Source organism: Mastomys coucha, unplaced genomic scaffold (assembly GCF_008632895.1).
Source record: "Mastomys coucha isolate ucsf_1 unplaced genomic scaffold, UCSF_Mcou_1 pScaffold14, whole genome shotgun sequence".
NCBI classification, from domain to species: Eukaryota; Metazoa; Chordata; class Mammalia; order Rodentia; family Muridae; genus Mastomys; species Mastomys coucha.
In genome coordinates, this window is record NW_022196896.1 from 97,369,792 (window position 1) to 97,378,455 (window position 8,664).

Consider the following 8,664-nt stretch of genomic DNA (forward strand, 5'->3'; position numbering starts at 1 on the left):
GAAATATTTTAGACTCCTCACACTTCGGCATTTTATTATAAATAAATGTTCTTTTGTCCCTTGTTTAAAAACTCAATAGTAAAAATATCAGCAGAGTTAAGAGACAACTCATAGATGGGAGAAAAGCTTTTACTAACTATACCTCAGATAGGGGCTTAGTATATAGGATACATAAAGTATTGTAAGAATTAAACACCAAAACCATAAAATTGCCAATCAACAAATGGCTGATGAAATGAAAAGATGGCTCTTTAAAAAGGCAAACATTCAAATAACTATATGTATTCAATGTTATATATTTAATATTCTGTATCCTTTAAACAATCAAGGAATGCAGATTGAAACCCCTTTGTGACCATCTGTTACCCAAGTCAGAATGGCTGCTGTCAAGAAAACAAATGCTAACAAGTGCTAGAGAGTAAATGGAAAAGAAAATCCCATCCACTGCTGGTGGACTAATGTGAACACTATGGCCAACAGTATAGAGGTACCCAGCTATAGCATTCTTGGGCATGTACTTAAAGGACAGTGCATCATCTGACCACAGAGACACTTGTACATCTATGCTTATTGTGGCACTATTCATAACAGCAAAGATATAGAACAGCCTAGATGCCCATCAGCAAGAAACTGGATAATGAAAATGTAGTTTATATACACCAAAGAGTGTATTTAGCTGTTAATAAAAATTAAATTGGCGGGAAAATCAATGGAACCAGAAAATATGACATGAAGTGACATTGCCTCATCTCAGAAAGACAAAACTCTCATGTTGCCTTTTATATGTGGATCTTAACTTCGAATGCTAGTATATATGAGATATATGTATATGTATGTATGTGTATATATATTTTGTGTATATTTGTATATATACATATATATACATATATTTGTAAATGAGGGGTTAAAAGAGCAGGTACAGGTACACACCATAGAACTAGGTAGGAGACCATGACAGTGGACTAGGTTTGTTGAGAGAGGGACAAAAGGCATATGCAACCCAAAAGTAAATGTGAAAGTTCCAGGGGCAGGGCACAGAAATAAATAGAAACAAATTTCATTTGAAAAAAAAAATGTCAAACTGAAACCTAACTCTGTAAACTAATAAAAACAACAGTAAGTAGCGTGAATGAATATGCAGATTCCCTCCAAATTACTCATGCACCACAATGGTGAAGGGCTGACTTTAACGACTGCTTTATGAAATGTGCTGGCTGGCAAGGCAGTTGGCCAGCTGTAGAATATGAGGTTTTTTTTCACACTTAGGCTTGATATTAAAACACTAGATGCGTCCTGTGGGAAAAGATGGGAGACAATGAACTTCAAAAAGACAGATGTTATAACTCTAAGGGAAATTCCAAATTGGAGACTCAAAACAAAACCTTAATTTCCTCATGAATCTGGTTTAAAAGGGAGTCAGTGCAGGTCTAGTTTCATTTTAAAGAGAAAGAGACTTAGTGGTGAGCTTATCATGACTGTGCATTAACACAAGAGCAGAGAAGGAGAGGGGAAGAGGTGAGATCTAAATTACCTAAAGATAGGCCAGTGGAAAGAAAGAACTGGAAACGAAGGAAGGAAGCATAGAATATTACTCAGAAGAAAAGCAAGAGAGTAAAGAAAATGGTTTTAGGAAAAGGGGTGTTATTGACCTTGAAGATGAAGAGGGCAGCTACTAGTCCAGGGGTGAGCTGCATATAGAAGTCAGAAAAGGCCACAAAGCCAATACTCACACAGAAAGTCTGAGAGACATGAAGGTCTGCTCACACCTAGATCTCAAACACAGTTCTAAGACTTCTGTTCTCGAGATGTGAAGTAATAACATTCCTATTGTTTTTAGGCAGCAATGATTTATTATAGCCTACATAAAGAATCAGTGCACAAACAGTCACCAATGGTCTTCAAAACTAATAAATTTCAAAAGCTTGGAAGCTCAGAAGAGATTTGAGAGAACTTAGGCCCACCTAATTACCCACTAAGACCATGGAAGCTGGCCCAGTTGACGACACAAAAAAGATTCCTAAATTCAGGTGCAAACTTAAGGGGACCATCCATTCCCATGTGTGTCTTCCTCAGGAACTAGCTATCAGGAAGCAATCAAGTTGACTCTTATTGTTTCTCACCATCCCCTCTATAGCAAACTTCTGCCTCAGTGAATATCATGCAAGATCAGCGCACATCTACAGTGCAAGTTCACTATGAGTGGTCATCTGACTTGTTACATAGATGCCGGCTATAGCTGCTCATTTAAATTATGATCCTGCCAATGAGATTATCCCCCATTCTATTGCAAGAATACATAGACACTGATTTGAAAGGGGAACTAGGGACTGGAGAATTAGGCTCAGTGGTTAAAAGCATTGACTGTTCTTCCAGAGGACCTGGGAGCAACTACTAGCGCCCACTTGTGAGACAACTCAGACGTGTATGTAACTCTAGTTCCTGGGGATCCACTGCCCTGTTTTAGCATTTGGAGGCACTGTACACATGTGGTACACAGACAAATACATGTATGCAGATATCTATACACATAAAATCGATTGCATTTTACAAAAGAAACAGAGACAGGAAGTAAAGGAAAGGTTGTAGAAGCACAACCAGGTTTCATTGCTCTGCACCACTTAGTACTGCTGGGATGAATGAGAGGGGCAGGGCTCCAACAAACAGAGGTACACAAAAGGCCATGCTACAGCCTGAAGAGAGGTAAAGAGGGAACGATGCCTGCCGTGGGAAGAAAGGAGCTTTGCATCCAACTTTACCTTTTCTAGAGCTGATTTAACTTGAGGAGAATTGGAAAGCATATAAACTCACAATGTCATTTAAAAAAAAAATGAAGCTAAACTAATCACAGGCTTGCTTAAAAAAAGAAAAAAAAAAAAAAGCTCCTGGAGTATCAGAGGGAGAGGTGATGACACTGTGCCTAGATTTTTTAAACTATCATAATGGAACTATGCAAATCAGTAACAGGTTCCCTTTTGCCCAAATGCCTCACAGGGTGTGTTCTGCCCGGAGTCCATACTTGACCTTCGTCTTTGAACTAAGTAAGGTCTGTGTACTCGGTACAGTGAGGGGGGCTGCTGCAGGAGCATGCCCGTGTCCTGTGTTCTCTATGGGGTATGCACCATGCATTTTGCCACTCATTCTAGGTTCACCACCATGATTTCTTTCCTCTTACACACCAACTTATCACAAAGCATGGGAATTCTCTAAAGCTAACAAATGGGAATCAAGTAGAATCAAACTCTTGTTGCTTCCTTGTGAAAGGAAAATGGATTTTTCTGTCTTCTACCCTTCTCAGTTATCTGTTCCAGGAAATACTCAGAGCAACTTGCCACTAAACAGCCACCAGCTCTAAGGAGTGGCTAATTTTAGCTTGAACCGATTGTACTCCAAAGGTGTCTCTGTGATGTTCAGATTCTAAAATAATGTTTTCCCTTTATATCCCTAAATGCCAGAGTAAAGGGGTTGGGGGGGGGGAATAGATCCCTCTCTTTCACAAAACTTTTAAGATCTATGCACAGTTTATCCTAGTAATTGAATGACCATGTTCTAGAACAGAGGTCAGGTTTAAGGATCAAAAAGAAGAAGGCCACAACTATAAACCGAACCACAATAAAACTTGCAGGTAAAAATCAGATTTCAGGGGCTCAGGATGTCAGGTAGGATAAGATCTTAGGTACCATAATACCCAAAGATTCCACATCCAGGAAAACACCCATGCTCATCACTGGGAGAATAGCTACTGGAGGTCAAATCTGTCCCCAACCCAGTTTGGAAGAGGAGAAAGGAGGAGAGTAATGAAAATTTCAAGTCACCAGTGGCTCAGTTACACGGTCTCACCAGGTAAAGATAGTGAGTGACCAACCCGGGATGGGAGAAGTTATTTCCTTAGAATGGAGAAAGTCCATATTACTAACAAGGCCCCATTGTAGCATCCACACATTTCAGTTGTCTTGGGGAGTAGAATCAAAGACAACCATAGGACAGCTTTAGAAATGACTCTAACCTTAATCAAATTCAGTAAAACTTGCCTTACAAAAAGATTCAGATCGAAGAGTTTTGAACAGCACATGCTTTGAATAGTGATGCTAGTCCGTATATCCATGCTCACTGACTGGAAAGATCAAATTTTCCTTTCCCACTGCACAAAAATCCTTATTCAGAGCACTATATGTGAAACATAACATGAAGACTGAAACAATGTATGGACCACAGCCTCAGCAGCATCACCTGGGACTGAGATAGAAATGAAAGTTTTGCCACCCCACCCTCTCCTGCTTACTGGCCCTGGCATTCCCCTACACTGGGGCATAGAATCTTCACAGGGCCAAGGGCCTATCCTCCCACTGATGACCAACTTGGCCATCCTCTACTATACATATGCTGTGGCGAGCAGGGGGAGGGGGGAGGGAACAGGGGTTTGTTCTTGTTGTTTTTTGTTTTTTGTTTTTGGGGGTTTTTTTTGGAGAGGAAACTGGAAAAGAAGATATCGTATGACATGTAAATAAAGAAAATATCTAATAAAAATTAAAAATAAATAAATAAATAAATAAAAACATGAAAAAAAAGAAAAGAAATGAAAGTTTCAGAGACTGAAACGCCTGCTTTGCATGTGTAAGATACCCAGAGTTCAATTCACCCCATGAAAAGGAAAGACATTAGTTAGCTCAGCTCCCAATTTAGAAGTCCTGCTTAGGGATTATTGAAAACTCTGGGAGGAGGGGGGAGGGCTCCGCAATCTGTGCTTACTCCTTATGTATTTCTGGCACATACGCTACAGAGGATTAGATGGCAGACCTTTACATAAAGAGTCAGATAGGAAACATCTTTGTTCCGTAGACCGTACCAATAGCATCACAATTACTTAACTTGGCAACTTTTATTTTGAAAGAAGCCACGGACAATGTGTAAACTTCCTTGTGTTCCAGTAAAGCTTCACTTACAAAGGCAAGCAGTTGTCTGAATGTAGCCTGTGAACTGTAGTTGGCTGTGCTCTGGGAGGGTGAACCGTCCTAATTCATCCTCTCTCTCTCTCTCTCTCTCTCTCTCATTTGCTCTTTCTTGTCTTCTCCTTATTCCATCATTGTCTCTAATTTCCTTCATATTGCCTCCCCCACCCCACCCCCGTTTCTGAATCTTTCTTTCCTTTCCGCAAACCTGCTGCTTCCGTCTCTCTCCCCATCTTCTACTTCATCATCTCTTTGCTCATCATGTGACCTAAAGAGCAGCACTATTCTCCCAGCATCCTCCCTTTCTACTTGACCTTTACTTTAGTAGGATTGTTGTCCACTTTCATACTAAATTCACAAGCATGTTGCTCTCTGGTACTGTCTAGACAACAACTCCTTCCTACTTATTTTACTGTTCAAAACAGAACATCAGTCTTCATTGCAATGAAGCTTTCTCCATTAACACTGCTTGGCCAGGAAGCATTTGGCAAGCTGGCTTGGTGACATTTATGGATATTCTAGTAGTGGCAGAATTCACAAATTTCCACTATGTTTCTTTGTGTCTGTCTTAGAACAGGTCAGAACCCCAACCTACTTGGTAGTTTTTATACTTCTAGGTGAAAAGAAACTAATATTTATTCCACTGAAGACAGGGAGTAAGTCTTAGAAAGAAAATTTGTACTAGAAACTAGTAGGTTATTCATTAAAAGTTTTAAGTTTTTCTTAAGTTTTCAGACAAAGAATCCTATTGTCAGAATAATAGAAAGCCCTCTGATCACACACATGATAGTTCTTTTTGTTAAATAACTCCAGGACATGAGTAAATAAGACAAGTAGATAAAAAAAAATCATCTATAAGCAATTGAATACTCAATACAATTAAATATAAAATAATGTAAGCATGGAAATGGGTCTTGGAAGTATATTTGTAATCATTTATTAAAGTAAGGTTTTACTCTGGTACTTTTTGAACAAACTTTGTTCTTAATTACATTTCTGAAGACATAATTAAAACTGTGAAGGATATAAAGCTGCCCTTTCAAATCATTTCATAGACATTGTCAAAGAGGCCCAGAGAGCTACCCCTGTTTCTCTCCACAGGAATCTCCCACCAGGTTATACCTGACAGGAAAGTCTGCTGCTCTGCCACCCTCCAGTGGGTAGAGACAAATGTGTCTGCTCCTCCTTATTCTCCACCCTCTGAGGAAGGGTGTCGGCACCCATGAGGCCCAGTGTGACAAATTAGGGGAAAACCTGATAGGACTTTAAACACTCCTGTAGAGAAAATCAGCCAACAGTACATTTTTAGAAGACACTGTATAAATCATAAGCTATTAGAAAGAAGTAAATTCCCAGTATAAGTCATAACACAGTGCACAACGCTGCAATCAACCGTGAAATGTATATGAATTAATAATTGGTTAAAACTCCCAAGGTCATAAGAATATTGCATGATATAGGAATTTAGTGAAATGTACTCCTTCATAGTTATTAATACACCAAAGTGTTAGCTTTTCCCCAATGTTAGTCAACACAAGTTGCACCTCTAATAGGTATCTATTGTCTTATATTCTTGGGTCATAAAAATGGGCAGAATTGGTTATTCAAAATAGTCAGTGGTGTTTTGTAAGTATTGGTGCTTCTGAAAGTCCAACTAATTAATGCATGGCATCCATAATACCAACCATTGAACACATAGTGAAGCCCTCTATCTTTTCCTCAGTAAATATTTACTAAAATATTCTGTGTTTGTAACCAAATAAGACATCAGGTAAGGTTCATTCTTATATTTTTTAAAAATAAAAATTCTATTTTAACATAAAAAGTTAGTATTAATTCAGGAGTTGGGAGGGGTTATAAAGGGATAAGACAATGGGGGTGAACTTGCCTCATTCAGTTCATCAAGTGCTTACTAAGTACAATGCATCTAGAAGTTTTTATTTTCCTGAACTACCAGAAATACTGGATATACAAAAGCATATATTTTAAAGAAAAGAAAAAGGTTTTATTTTGAAAAACATTTTTGATCCTGATCATTTTTGTTGTTTTGGTTTACGTTGTTTGTTTGTTTGTCAACTAGACCTAAGATAGAGTTATTTGGGGGATGAACCTCAATTAAGAAAGTTCCTCGATCAGATTGGCTTATGGATTTTGTTCTATTTTTCAATTAGTGAATATTGTGGGAGGGCCCAGTTCAGTGTGGGTGGTGTCATTCTTGGGCAGGCTGTCCTGAGTAGGATGAGAAAGCAAATCGAAAAATCTGTGAGGAGCAAGCCAGTAAGCAGCATTCCTCCATGGCTTCTGCTCCAGTTCCTGCCCTATTTGAGTTCCTGTTTTGTGGTGGGCAGTTATCAGGGTATGTAAGCCCATGAACCCTTTCCTCCCCAAGATGGTTCTATCCACAGCCATTATCACAGCAACCGAAAGTTAACTAAGATAGCACCATAGCTTTTTTAAAGAAAATGAACATATATCATTTCTCATGAGCCTTGTCACAATCCTAAAGAACAGGCTGGGCAGGTCTGACATTCATTTGGCAGCTCAAACAAGGTTAAGTTCGGACGAACAACAACATGTCAAAATGCAGCCATAGGAAGCTTGGTGATGTAAACACTTTGTTCAGCGTTGTTTTAGTACCTTGGAGTGGTGGGAATTTGAAAAATGGGTACATTTCTGGGTTTTGTTCTTGAATTCTTAATCATGGGGGAGGTGAGGGGTCAATTAGCCTCTCCAAACCTATTTCCACATCTATAAAATTGAGGATAATGGGCCTTGCTGCCTCACGGGGCACAAGGAAGATTAATTAGATGAAGCTTATGAAAGGCATTATGAGCACTGAGCAGGCAGGCCCATAGAAACATAAGCTGTCTTGCTCATCTGGCAGCTATTACAACACCTTTTTTTTTTTTTAACCACTCAGTGGCTGTGGCTTTGCTGCTCAATCCAGTCTTCCATCTTTGTGCCCTGAGCCAATGAATGGTTAGAAATATTGCATGATGTTTCTTTCTACCTAGTAATTCATAATATATACTTGTATCAACTGGAGCAGTGTTCCAATTACTGCGTGCTCAGTGGGTGTGGTACAATGACACATTCTAATTCTCCCCCAGGGCAAGTCTTGCTCCATAGGAGAGATGGTTCTCTAAGTTCAAGTTCATTGGCAAGATGTAGAGTACAGCTGACTATGAGAGCTCACATCTGATGCCTGATCCTTAAAGCAATGAGCAATGAGGTCCCACATTCACCTGGTTGGCATCCAAGGACTGTTGCTCAGTAGTAGAGTAGCTGTCTAAAATGTGGAAGACCCGGGTTTAATCTTTAGCGTGCCAAAAGCAAAGCAAAAGTTCAATTGGCATCTGCCTAGCTCAATAGCTACAGTCACCAAGAATATGAACAGACCCTGGACCATTCGGGCTGGACCATTCGGGCTGGACCATTCGGGCTGGACCATTCTGGCTGGTGCTTACATTGTTAATGACACACCTACATCCCTCAGACAAATTCTGAAAGGTGCAAAAAACTGCCCCAGTAGAGATAATTTTGGAACTAGATGCAAACAAATACAAATAGGAAAAGATTTCTGCCTCTTTATGATTTTGGTTTACTCTTCATCAGATTTTAAAGGAAAACTATTTGTTTAAAGAATGCAGTTTAATCTCCTTTTGTTGCCTAATTGCTCTGGCTAGGACTTCAAGTACAATATTGAATAGGTAGGGAG

General features: G+C 39.4%; 1 protein-coding gene across 1 annotated transcript in view; it reads right to left on the reverse strand.

Moving 5' to 3' along the window:
• Abca12 (ATP binding cassette subfamily A member 12) overlaps nucleotides 1-8,664 on the reverse strand; it is a 167,457-nt gene that overhangs the window by 112,562 nt on the left and 46,231 nt on the right. The window lies entirely within an intron of this gene.